At 42.2% G+C, this 12740-nt stretch overlaps 1 long non-coding RNA gene across 1 annotated transcript; it reads right to left on the bottom strand.

Annotated features, from left to right (window-relative positions):
• Positions 1 to 5139: 5139 nt before the first annotated feature.
• On the bottom strand, positions 5140 to 12366 carry LOC135525128 (uncharacterized). Its single transcript, XR_010453076.1, has 3 exons — positions 12251 to 12366; positions 6660 to 6929; positions 5140 to 6084 (listed from the first exon to the last, which is right to left on the bottom strand). It is a non-coding gene; the product is annotated as an uncharacterized LOC135525128 (long non-coding RNA).
• Positions 12367 to 12740: the final 374 nt, after the last annotated feature.

Below are 12740 nucleotides of genomic sequence, written 5' to 3'. Positions count from 1 at the left end.
AGTATTGTTGTGAATTGTTAGATATTAGTCCACTGGATGTAACCCACATCCTGTGCCGACAGAGATGGCCAGCTTGCTTCGAGTTCTCAGGAAACTATGCAGTATTTTTTAATGTATTATTTCTTACATTGTTACCCCAGGAAATATGAAGTTTTATTACATACAGCCGGGAACAGGAACTATTGGATATAAGAGCAACGTCAACTTACCAACATTACGACCAGGAATACGACTTTCCCTGAAGCGGATCCTCTGTTTGGTCCACCACATAGGACAATGGATCGGATTCCAGCCGGCGACCCAAAACAACGGCTCCGCAGGAGGGGCAGAAGAAGCGGTCTTCTGGTCAGGCTCCGTAGATGGGCACATCGCTCACTGCTCCCGAGTTTACTACTCGCCAAAGTCTCTTGACAACAAGGTAGATGAAATCCGAGGAAAGGTTGCCTGCCAGAGACATCAGAGACTGTAACGTTCTTTGTTTCACGGAAACGTGGCTCACTTGAGACACGCTATTGGAGTCGGTACCACCACCTAGTTCTTCACGGCATCACGCCGACATAAATAAGCATCTCTCTGGTAAGAAGAAGGGGGGGGGGGGGTATGCCTTATGATTAACAAGACGTGGTGTGATCATAACAACATACAGGAACTCTAGTCATTTTGCTCACCTGACCTAGAAATCCTTACAAGCAAATGTCGACCGCATTATCTACCAAGAGAATTCTCTTTCGATTATAATCACAGCCGTATATATCCCCCCCCAAGCAGACACATCGATGGCCCTGAATAAACTTCATTGGACTCTATGTAAACTGGAAACCACATATCCTGAGGCTGCATTCATTGTAGCTGGGGATTTTAAGAAGGTTAATCTGAAAATAAGACTCCCTAGATTTTATCAGCATATCGAATGCGCTACCCGGGAGGAAAAAATCCTGGACCATTGTTACTCTAACTTCCGAGATGCAAACAAATCCCTGCCCCTCCCTCCTTTCGGAAAATCTGACCACGACTCCATTTTGTTGCTCCCAGCCTATAGACAGAAACTGAAACAGGAAATGCCTCTGCTCACGTCTGTTCTACGCAGGTCCGACCAATCTGATTCCACGCTTCAAGATTGCTTCGATCATGTGAACTGGGATATGTTCCACATTACGTCGGACAATAACATTGATGAATAAGCTGATTCAGTGAGTGAGTTTATTAGCAAGTGCATCGGTGATGTTGTACCCACAGCAACTAATAAAACATTCCCCAACCAGAAACCATGGATTGATGGCAGCATTCGTGCAAACTGAAAGAGTGAACCACTGCTTTTAATCAGGGCAAGGCGACCGGAAACATGACCGAATACAGACAGTGTAGCTATTCCTTCCGCAAGGCAATCAAACAAGCTAAGCGTCAATATAGACACAAAGTAGAGTCGCAATTCAATGGCTCAGACACGAAAGGTATGTGGCAGGGTCTACAGTCAATCAGCAGACCACGATGTCCTGCTCCCAGACAAACTAAACAACTTCTTTGCTCGCTTTGAGGACAATACAGTGCCAACGACATGGCCCGCTACCAAAACCTGCGGGCTCTCCTTCACCGCAGCCAACGTGTGTAAAGCATTTAAAGGTGTTAACCCTCGCAAAGCTGCCGTCCCAGACGGCATCCCCGGCCGCGTCCTCAGAGCATGCGCAGACCAGCTGGCTGGTGTGTTTACAGACATATTCAATCAATCCTTATCCCAGTCTGCTGTTCCCACATGCTTCAAGAGGGCCACCATTTTTCCAGTTCCCAAGAAAGCTAAGGTAACTGAGCTAAATGACTATCACCCCATAGCACTCACATCCGTCATCATGAAGTGCTTTGAGAGACTAGTCAAGGATCATATCACCTCCACCCTACCGGACACCCTAGACCAACTCCAATTTGCTTCCCGCCCCAATAGGTCCACAGACGACGCAATCACACTGCACACTGCCCTAACCCATCTGGACAAGAGGAATATCTATGTAAGAATGCTGTTCATTGACTACAGCTCAGCATTTAACACCATAGTACCCTCCAAACTCATCATTAAGCTCGAGACCCTGGTGATGTGTCGTGCAGACCTCACTACCGTCTGGATAGCCTTACATTTGTGGGCGGAGCAGTTGCCGTACCAGGTGGTGATACAGCCCGACAGGATGCTCTCGATTGTGCATCTGTAAAAGTTGGAGTGTTTTTGGTGACAAGCCGAATTTCTTCAACGTCCTGTCCTGAGGTTGAAGAGGCGCTGTTTCGCCTTCTTCACCACGCTGTCTGTGTGGGTGGACCATTTCAGTTTGTCCCAGTGCAACTGGATGTAATAAATGTATCACTCGTCAATTTAAACTATGCCACTTTATATAATGTTTACAATACTCATCCCATATGTATATACTGTACTCTATACCATCTACTGCATCTTGCCTATGCCGTTTGGCCATCGCTCATCCATATATGTTTTTATGTACTTATTCTTATTCATTCCTTTACACTTGTGTGTATAAGGTATATGTTGTGAAATTGTTACATTATTTGTTAGATATTACTGCATGGTCGGAACTCGCATTAACATTGCTAACCTTGTGTATGTGAGAAATAAAATTTGATTTGATTTGACTGTTGGAGCAAGGAACACAAGCATTTCGCTACATCCGCAATAACATCCGCTAAATATGTGTATGTGACTAATCAAATTTGATTTGGGTGCATGGTATTGTTGTTTCTGGCTCATTAACATAGTATGACGCATGCCTTGTAAGAGGCTATATTTGTTGCACCTGTGAATGGGAATGCTGTATGAATTTAACTCCTACGTGGTTACAGTGCCCCATCAATTTAAAATGTATGGGGTCTTAAACTGGACCCTCCTCCCACCTTCACCACTTCCATCACCCTTTATCCCACCACCCAGCCAGTACAGGGGTACCACCAGGCAGTACGTGGGGAGGTGGGTCAAGACTCATGGACAGCCAAGAACCACCCAACAACACCAATGACCCCCTGAAGAACCTCATTCACATCCGCAACGGAATGATCAACCCTGGACCCAGACCCTCACCCAATAACCCATTATCATGACCCTGAAAATATCTCCAGAAGACAGACCACAGAAAGACTGAACTTGGAGAACATTCCATGACTGCCTCCCCTTCACACCTCTCCATAGACTACACAAGGCATGTACCATTGAACAAGCCTTCCAACTTTTTTGTGAGTGTTCTGTGGCCAGGCAGGTCTAGGCCATGTTTGTTCTCTCTGTCCTCCAGCCATCAGTCTTGCTGCCACATTACTGCTTCTCGAGCACCAGACCCAGTCCCAGCACCAGAACACCAGAGTGGGACCAAACATCAGACCCTCGCCTGGAGAGAGCAGGCAAAAGGAGAGTGCCACTACTGACCTCTGGGTCTAGGGCTTTCTTGTGTGTCTGCTTGCTTCTAAGGTTGTCCTTCATATAGGTAGGCAAGTGACTAGGTTGCCTACCTGTGTGTGTGTGTGTGTGTGTCCAGTGTTCATAGCCATTGTTGTCAACTGCACCGCAGAAGTGGAACGTGAATCACAGAAAATAGATGTGGTGGCAGCTGCAGAGAAGTACTTGAAATTCTGAGATTTTACTGCTAAAGAGTTACAGGGGGTGTTGAATGGTAGTGTTCTGTCCTCCCAGGCCGTACGCATTGTGTGTTATTAGATAGGGTTACAATAGTGGAATGTTTTAATTTTTAAAAATTTATATTTAACTTTTTTATGGGAGTTGGCAGGGTAATTTTTTCCTTTTCCATTTTCCCCTTTGGTATCACAAAGTATAGTGGATTGTACAGTAGGTGGTGGCGTGCACCTCTAACGTTTGTTTGCAGACCACCATAATACCACAATACCATAGAAGAAGAAGAAGAAATCATCATACTGAGTGCAGGTTGTGGATATCCTCCCTCTGGCTGGATTTCGGTAGGAATTACTAATCACTTCACAAATCAATGTATTGTGACTTGCCGGTCTGCTGTGGCCTATGAGCCAGGTCTTTCAGACCACAATTATTATTATTTTAGCTTTATTAACTAGGTAAGTCAGTTAAGAACAAAATCTTATATTAAGTGTAGGCCCAGGAACAGTGGGTTAACTGCCTTGTTCAGAATGACAGATTTGACCTTGTCATTTTAGGGAGCTCTTACCACTAGGCTACCTGCCGCCAACCATGTCAAGGATAACTAGGCCATAACTGAAGGCATTATGAAATCTATAGTATGTGGTCATAAAATGTTTACTTCCAAATGATATACATTTCCCAAGGCCATCACTTGGTGAGTGCTTCAGGACTAGCAATGATTGAATGCAACAATCATGTCTCTGTCACTAACAAACACATTCACGGGTGGGTATCTCACATTAACTCAAAAGGCATGCTGGCTAATATGCAAATAAGGCTTTACACCCTACAGTGTTATAACAACAACCCCAGTGTTTAGTGTTTAAAACCTAAACGCCGTGTGTTGACTAAACCTGTTCATGTGTTTAAAAAGTGTAACAGCAAATAAACATAAACATGTGTTAATACTCTTCCATGTGGTTCTTATCCTCCACAAATGTCAAAAACCTGAATGTCTGTGGTGGTAGGAGCCAGTCAGAGTTCTCTCTGGACTGTTCTCTGCAGCAGGTTGTGTGTATGCAAATATTTGAGTATAGGAGCTGTTCTCTTTGAAGCTTTGCCCGTGTTTGCAAGTATCAGGGAAAAATAGGGATCATTTTTTTTGAATAATGTATAATTTTCTCATTTTTGCTCAATCTGATTGGGTGGGCCTTGCAGGGCCTTGTTCCCCTAAGGAGGCTGAGGCTGAAAGAGCTGTTCCTGAAAGAGTTGTTCCTTTCCCCTCCGTTCCTTTTGTGTTTGAGTCTTATCAGTGATGCTGTTCTTCAACACTTTAAGTGCGTATAGATCTGCCTCTGATGGTTTGGTCTATGAGGGTAGAGGGGAGTCACATGATGATACACATAGAAAAAAAAAGGTTTGCATCACCATGGATGTGGAAAGATACAGGGGATTTTGTTTCAACATCTAATACATTGATAACTGGTAAGAGCTACAGTACATACAGTGTACATTGCTGTGTAGTTAAGCGCTTCTATTCCGCCTTCGTTTCCAAGTTTATTACAACAAGCAATCCACCATAATTGCTCTGCAATCACAGACTTGTGTTGGCACTCTCAATCACAGAAATGTTTGTGAGTCATACAACTATTTTCATACAACTCTTTTCACATCTGTCTGGGGAACACTAGCTTGGTAGGTTTTGTGTCTCTCCCCTCCTGTCCAGTCTGTCAGGGGATTTGGTTAAATCTGTCACTATGATCTCCCCTCTGACTAGATGCAATGCTGTTAATAACATCCCTTCAGAAAGTAGAGCCGAGGAACATTCACTGCCACCACTGTCTCTTCTCTCCCCTCCCTCTCTTCTGTCTCCCTCTCCTCTCTTCTCCTTGTTCTATTCTCTTCTCTATTCTTCTCCTCTTCTCGTCTCTTCTCCTTCCAATTAAAGGTGTACTGTCAAGTTGTGCCTTTCCCACCATTCCCTAACAGTTAGCAGCTGGTAAAGTTCCCTTCTACATTACTTTGATTTTCATGTAGTATATTCACTCTGGGGTGGAATGTGAAGCGTTCCCACTGCCAATGTGATAGTTAAGAATAAAACATTTCCACTTTTTGAAAGTGTTTTTTTTTATCACCAAATGGAATAGCCAAATAGTATCCAAACTACCGTATGACAAACACTAAGAAATATTTGGAGAAAATAGAAAATATATAGTTTACAGAACACTGCACAGTGGAGAATGTACAGTAGCTGACGATACTTTACACAATTATATCTAAGGACAATAAAGAGTATGAAAGGTTAATTTTGTTTCAGTTCCATATTGTTTGTGTTGATGATGGTTGAGATTCCAAGGAAAACACGAGAGGAGAAATGTATTCCTTTGAATACAATAAATAAGAGTATGTCAAAGCATTGATGTGTTTCTCTCTCTGTGGTCTAGGAGAAGAGATCAAATGGTTGTCCTTTGAGAAAAGATGGTTGGACTCTGTAAAAGATAAGAAACAAACGTAAAATCAACCTTCTGAAAAGTAAGAGAATGAATCCACATTCGTGTAGCTGCTACTAGTGGCGTAATGGACATTAAGTGGTGTGAGTTGAGTGAGACGTAGACAGCATGCCTTTACATTGGATGGGAATGACATTGTAGTCTGTCTTTAGTTCAGATGGAATAAATAATAGCATGTGGGTGGGATTTCATCTCAGAGAAAGACCACAATTTAAAACACATTTTCACTTTTGTCTGTCAAGGTCTGTCAAGTTTTTTTCAGGTATAAATCACAGCATGTACCCAATAAGTGTTTTTTTTCTTCGTTTCAAAAGGTGGGAAACATACCATGGATAGAAGGGGCAATAGACGGACAGTTCTACACATTATACATTTACAATTGTTACTGAGTTGACTATCCTGACAAAATAAAGAAGAACCTCATTTAATTCAACTTCTTGATATTTTTCTTAGGTTCCTCATTAGCTGTTGAAAAAGCAGCACCTATTCTTCCTGGGGTTCACACAAAACATAGATCATAAGAAAATACAGAACACTAATGGACAAGAACTTACATGTCCACATGCCAATGCACATGCCACACATTGCGATGACCTGGGAGATGTGTAGTGCACGCCCACACTCAGGACTCATGACACAGTTCCTGGTCCTGATGCAGCACTTCTTACAGCCGTTCTCTCCTGAGTCAGAGCCTGAGCGGTGTTTGTCTGAGTCTGTGTTGGGTTGTCTCTTCTCTGGTTGGGACTGTGTGGTGTCTGGGTGTTTCTCTTGCCAATCAAAGTCACCGACTCCTTTTCCCATGATGAACAGAATGCAGAGGCTCACTGAAGGATGAGGAAAAAGAAAGCTGGTTGAACAAAATGGAAGAGGTAGATTTTCTTCTGGTGTCTGGAGAGAGAGCAAGGGTAGAGAGGTGATATGTGAGTTTTATCATTTCACTGATTCCATGTAAGAAATAGGGAATAAGAGAGCTTTCAAGTTAAGTGATTCACTATAGTTAATTAACTAACGCTTGTCAAATATTAACGTTGAAAGAAATCTCACAGAAAATGAAGGAGGAGTATAAAATGGAGAACGTGAGCTACCCGTACTCTTTGAAAAGAGACAGAGTTCCAAGCGTTACTGGGTATGACTTGTGTTAAATACAATAGGTGACTTAAATTATCATTGTCACACTGGTGTCCAAAAAGACCACAGGAGCCACGTCATAACACTGCCATTTGTGTTTTTATGAGTTTACAATGAGCAGCTAATACTATTTTATACAGTATGACTTGACTTCTGGTCGTTGCATCCAGTTGACTGTTTTACAACCATTTTCCCTCTCACCGCTGATAAACATACTTAATACACCAGTGACATTCCTGACTAAGTCACTAAACCACATGTGCAACTATTATGTCACTGGGAGGAATTCCTGTGAGTGGTGGCATTTCTTTGTTTAAGTTACTAAGCCTCAGGGTATGAGACAGGAGGAGCAGGTTGTGGAGGTGACGACAACAGAACACACTGAAGAACAACAACAGCACCTTTTAACTGGGAGGGTTTTGCACAGAGTTGAATACAACGTATACACCTAACACAATACATTATTTTATCCCATATATCAAGTCTTTAGGACTGCATATAGGGGGTCTAAGGTAATGTGTTACCTATAAATCTGTTAATCCAAAGATTATAAGAAAAACTCTCACACTGAAACTCCAAAATTAAGAGTGCCATCAACCATCAACACATATCTTCTTAAGTCCCATTGTTCAAGATCCATTTGACAGATTGACAATACTAATGAATACATCCTCTTAGTTTTACCTGTCGTAAGCAATTCCTTTCCGCTGATATTAGCAGACATTGCAGTTTTTTTCAATTGCTAACATATATTGGTCAAAACTGAAGTCACATTGTCAAAACTCTTCACACAGTCAGCGAAACAGAAGTGTATGTGGACCAAACTGTGAACAATTTTTCATTGCTTTCACACAAAATGCATTCAATGACTAGGTTCTCCAAACTCTTTTCTCATTCATAGTCCACCACCTAAAAAATTATATATTTGCAGCACGTTTTCAAATGCTAACACACTGTTTCCAAAATTGTCAAAAACACATTCAATACAGAATGACAGAAAATGTCATGCATTTCTGCAGTAATCAGATTGAAACATCTAGAAAATCCACCAGAATATTTAATCATTCCTAACACAGCTGATTGCAATTTAAGGTGAAAGCCTATCCAAGTGTCCTGTTTTTAGTCTCGTTACCAAACAGACAAAAGAGGACGGCTTCAGAATGATTTAGTTTGGAAACATGGATCAAGGAAGACAGGTTGGTGGGGAAAGAAGAGTGTCAGGGAGAGGGAGAAGGTGTGGAGGACAAAGGAGAGGAAGACCAAGAGCGGTGGTCTCTGATGAGACACGGGTCACAATTATTGACCATGTTGTAAACCATGGTCTCTTTTTGAGAGAGGTCGGTTTAAAGGTGCAACTAAATCTGCAGCGTTCAACAGTTACATCAATAGTACACATTTTCCGGCAAACCAAGTTGTGACAAGGTGAGATGTGCATCGTTCAATGATAATTGAACTACATATTACAGTAAAATACAGCATGTTCACATTTTTACATGTACTGACATTTTGAAATATATTGATTGTTTTGTGTTTTTCAGTAGGATCCAAAGGTTGCCACCCACAGGAGGGAGAGACACAATAGTATCAGATGTGCAGGAAATTGCCATTGTTGACATGGTAATTGGCAATAATGCAATAAAACTGCTGGAAATTTGGGACAGAATGCTGACAAATAGCACTTCTGGGAATGCGAATACGGTGAGCACAACGACGAGTCCTAGAGAAACATCAAATAAGGATGATGCAGTTGTACAGTGTACTCTTTGAGAGAAACGGTGAACGTGTGAACGAACTCCAGTATCAATATGTCCAGGTAAGATATCTGTTCAATAACCAAATAACCCCTATTACTAGCCTGTTCAACCTCTCTTTCATATCGTCTGAGATTCCCAAAGATTGGAAAGCAGCCACAGTCATCCCCCTCTTCAAAGGGGGAGACACTCTAGACCCAAACTCTTATTGACCTATATCCATCCTGCCCTACTGTTCTAAAATCTTTGAAAGCCAAGTTAACAGACAGATCACCGACCATTTTGAATCCCTCCGTACCTTCTCCACAATACAATCCGGTTTCCGAGCTGGTCACAGGTATACCTCAGCCACGCTCAAGGTCCTAAACGGTATCATAATCGCCATCGATAAAAGACAGTACTGTGCAGCCGTCTTCATCGACCTGGCCAAGGCTTTTGACTCTGTCAACCACTGCATTCTTATCGGCAGACTCAACAGCCTTGGTTTCTTAAATGACTGCCTCGCCTGGTTCACCAACTACTTCTCAGATAGAGTTCAGTGTGTCAGATCGGAGGGCCGGTTTTCCAGACCTCTGGCAGTCTCTTTTGGCGGGCCACAGGGTTCAATTCTCAGGCCGACTCTCTTTATACATCAATGATGTCACTCTTGCTGCTGGTGATTCTCTGATCCACCTCTGCACAGACGACACCATTCTGTATACATCTGGCCCTTCTTTTGACACTGTGTTAACTAACCTCCAATGCCATAAAACACTCTTTCCGTGGCCTCCACCTGCTTTTAAATGCTAGTAAAACTAAATGCATGCTCTTCAACCGATTGCTGCCCGCCCGACAAGCATCACTACTCTGGATGGTTCTGACTTAGAATATGTGGACAACTACAAATACCTAGGTGTCTGGTTAGACTGTAAACTCTCCTTCCAGACTCATATTAAGCATCTCCAATCCAAAATTAAATCTAGAATCGGTTTCCTATTTCGCAACAAAGCGTCCTTCACTCATGCTGCCAAACATACCCTCGTAAAACTGACTATCCCTTGACTTCGGGGATGTAATTTACAAAATTGCCTCCAACACTCTACTCAGCAAATTGGATGTAGTCTATCACAGTGCCATCCGTTTTGTCACCAAAGCCCATTATACCACCGACCGCTGCAACCTCCATGCTCTCATTGGCTGGCCCTCGCTAAATATTCGTTGCCAATCCCACTGGCTCCAGGTCATCTAAGTTTTTGCTAGGTAAAGCCCCACCTTATCTTAGCTCACTGGTCATCATAGCAACACCCACCCATTAGCACGAGCTCCAGCAGGTATATTTCAATGATCATCCCCAAAGCCAACACCTCCCTTGGCCGCCTTTCCTTCCAGTTCTCTGCTGCCAATGACTGGAACTAATTGCAAAAATCACTGAAGCTGGATACTTATATCTCCCTTGCTTGCTTTAAGCATCAGCTGTCAGAGCAGCTTACCGATTGCTGCAACTGTACACAGCCCATCTGTAAATAGCACACCCAACTACCTCATCCTCATATTGTAATTTTTATTTAATTTTTTTGCTCTTTTGCACCTCAGTATCCCTACTTGCACATCATCATCTGCAAATCTATCACTCCAGTGTTAATGCTAAATTGTATTGATTTTGCCTCTATTGCCTTACCTCCCTAATCTTACCTCATTTGCACACACTGTATATAGATTTTTCTATTGTGTTATTGACTGTATGTTTGTTTATCCCATGTGTAACTCTGTTGTTTTTGTTGCACTGCTTTTCTTTATCTTGGCCAGGTCACAGTTGTAAATGAGAACTTGTTCTCAAATGGCCTACCTGGTTTAATAAAGGTAAAATAAAAAACAGGGTACATACACAGCTATGCATAATGTAAGTACTGTAAAACTGTGGATTTACTGTATTTTAGAGAGTAATGGAGATGGAAACCAGGCAAACTGCACATACATTCATCTTTGTGAATGAAGCTGGATTAAACCTGGCACAAACACACCGCAGGGGAAGAAATGTGATTGGACAGAGGGCAACTGTGGATATCCCAGGCCAGAGAGGAGCTAACATCAAAATATGTGCAGCATCCTCCAATGATGGTTTAATGTTACACAAACCACTCATTGGCCCCTACAATACAGATGCTCATTTCTTTTCTGGATGACCTACATAATGGACTTGTGCCAGCGGAGGAGAGAGGGGCAATAAACTCCCCTACCTTCGTTGTTGTGTGGGATAATGTTGTGATCCCACCACTCTGCTGCAGTCAGACTGGTTTGCTGCACATCCCAGGATGTCAGTACTATTCCTGCCTCCATACTCCCCCTTCCTAAACCCCTTGGAATAGTTTTCCCTCTGCTTGGAGGTGGAAGGTTTATGACCACCATCCACATGACCAGATGTCTTTACTGGACACCATGAATGGAGACACTTCTCCTGAAGACTGCCAGGGTGTGGAGACACTTCTCCTGAAGACTGCCAGGGTTGGATTAGACATTCCAGAAGACACTTTCCAAGATGCATTGCCAGAGAATAAATACGATTTGATGTTGATGAGAACTTGTGGCCAAATGCAAGAGAAAGGGAGAACTAGAACCCTCACAGTACTGTACAGTATGAGTGATTATACAATATAGTTTTTTAAATTATTATTATTGTAGCCCTGGAATTTCAGGAATTTGTTTTTGTGTTTGAAATCATTCAAACTTTAAAGAGAAAAGTTAATATTTTATGTAATGCTCCCTGTTGTTAGTGTTTTTTAGGTCAGTGTGTTATGAGTGACAATGTATGCTTTCTAAGGGAGAATTGTTGCCAGTGTTCTGGTCGAACAAGATTATTTTGAGACATGTATGAAGTGTTTTGGTGGTTTGAATAAGTTTTGGAGGTGTGATTTGGCCAGAATGCATGTTGGTAATGCAGACTGTGAAGAGTTTTGAAAAGTGGTTTCAGTATTGACCCATGCTTGTTAGCAATTGAAAAAACAACAACTAAGTGACAACCTTGATGCCAGAGTAACATCGCATCACCATCGTTTAGAGCTCTGCAATTCTTATCAATGACAGCAAACACGATGGCTTGCATCTGGCGAGGGACACTGGCATTTGGAGTGTCCCTCTCCATCTCCTCCCTCCCTCTTTAAATCCCATTGGTTTTTCATCATAAACCAAGAAATGCCATTATAGTCCTCAAGTCCAGTAGTGCATGAGACATGGGAGAAAGGAAGAGAGAGAGAAGAGACAGAAGAGAGAAAAATGTGTAATGTTTTTACCTTCTTGGTTTTGAAATCCTCTTCTCTCTTCAGTGTGTTCTATCCTTGTTGGAGCTTGGACAGTGTGTACGGAAACTGGAGAGTAACAGCAGTGTGTGTGTGTGTGTCTGACTCACATTCACAAGACAGTTGTGTGATCGGGTTTGACCTGTTTGACTAAATGTTACCGCCTGACACCATTTGCGTCAGAGAACTATCTTTATTATTTTGCTCCTGCATTGACTGAACACTATTGAACAGAAAATACTCCGTAGAACAATCCAGGGTGACAGCATGTTTTGGTGTTATTAAAGTGAGTCTTTGAGTTTGTCATCATGAATATCTTTTCTGGTTCTTTTTGACACAATGAAGAAGTCACTGAAATGAAAGTAGGCCTATTATCTTGCAAATGAATACATTTTACTGGAGCACAATTACATGAATGTCTGTTTATAAAATCACATGTTTTTCTCCTTCGTAACCATCTCGACCAAACAGTTTCAGAAGGACA

This window comes from Oncorhynchus masou, chromosome 31 (assembly GCF_036934945.1).
Source record: "Oncorhynchus masou masou isolate Uvic2021 chromosome 31, UVic_Omas_1.1, whole genome shotgun sequence".
Taxonomy (NCBI): domain Eukaryota; kingdom Metazoa; phylum Chordata; class Actinopteri; order Salmoniformes; family Salmonidae; genus Oncorhynchus; species Oncorhynchus masou.
Note: the sequence above shows the minus strand (reverse complement) of the source record. Positions and strands in the feature narration are given on the sequence as shown.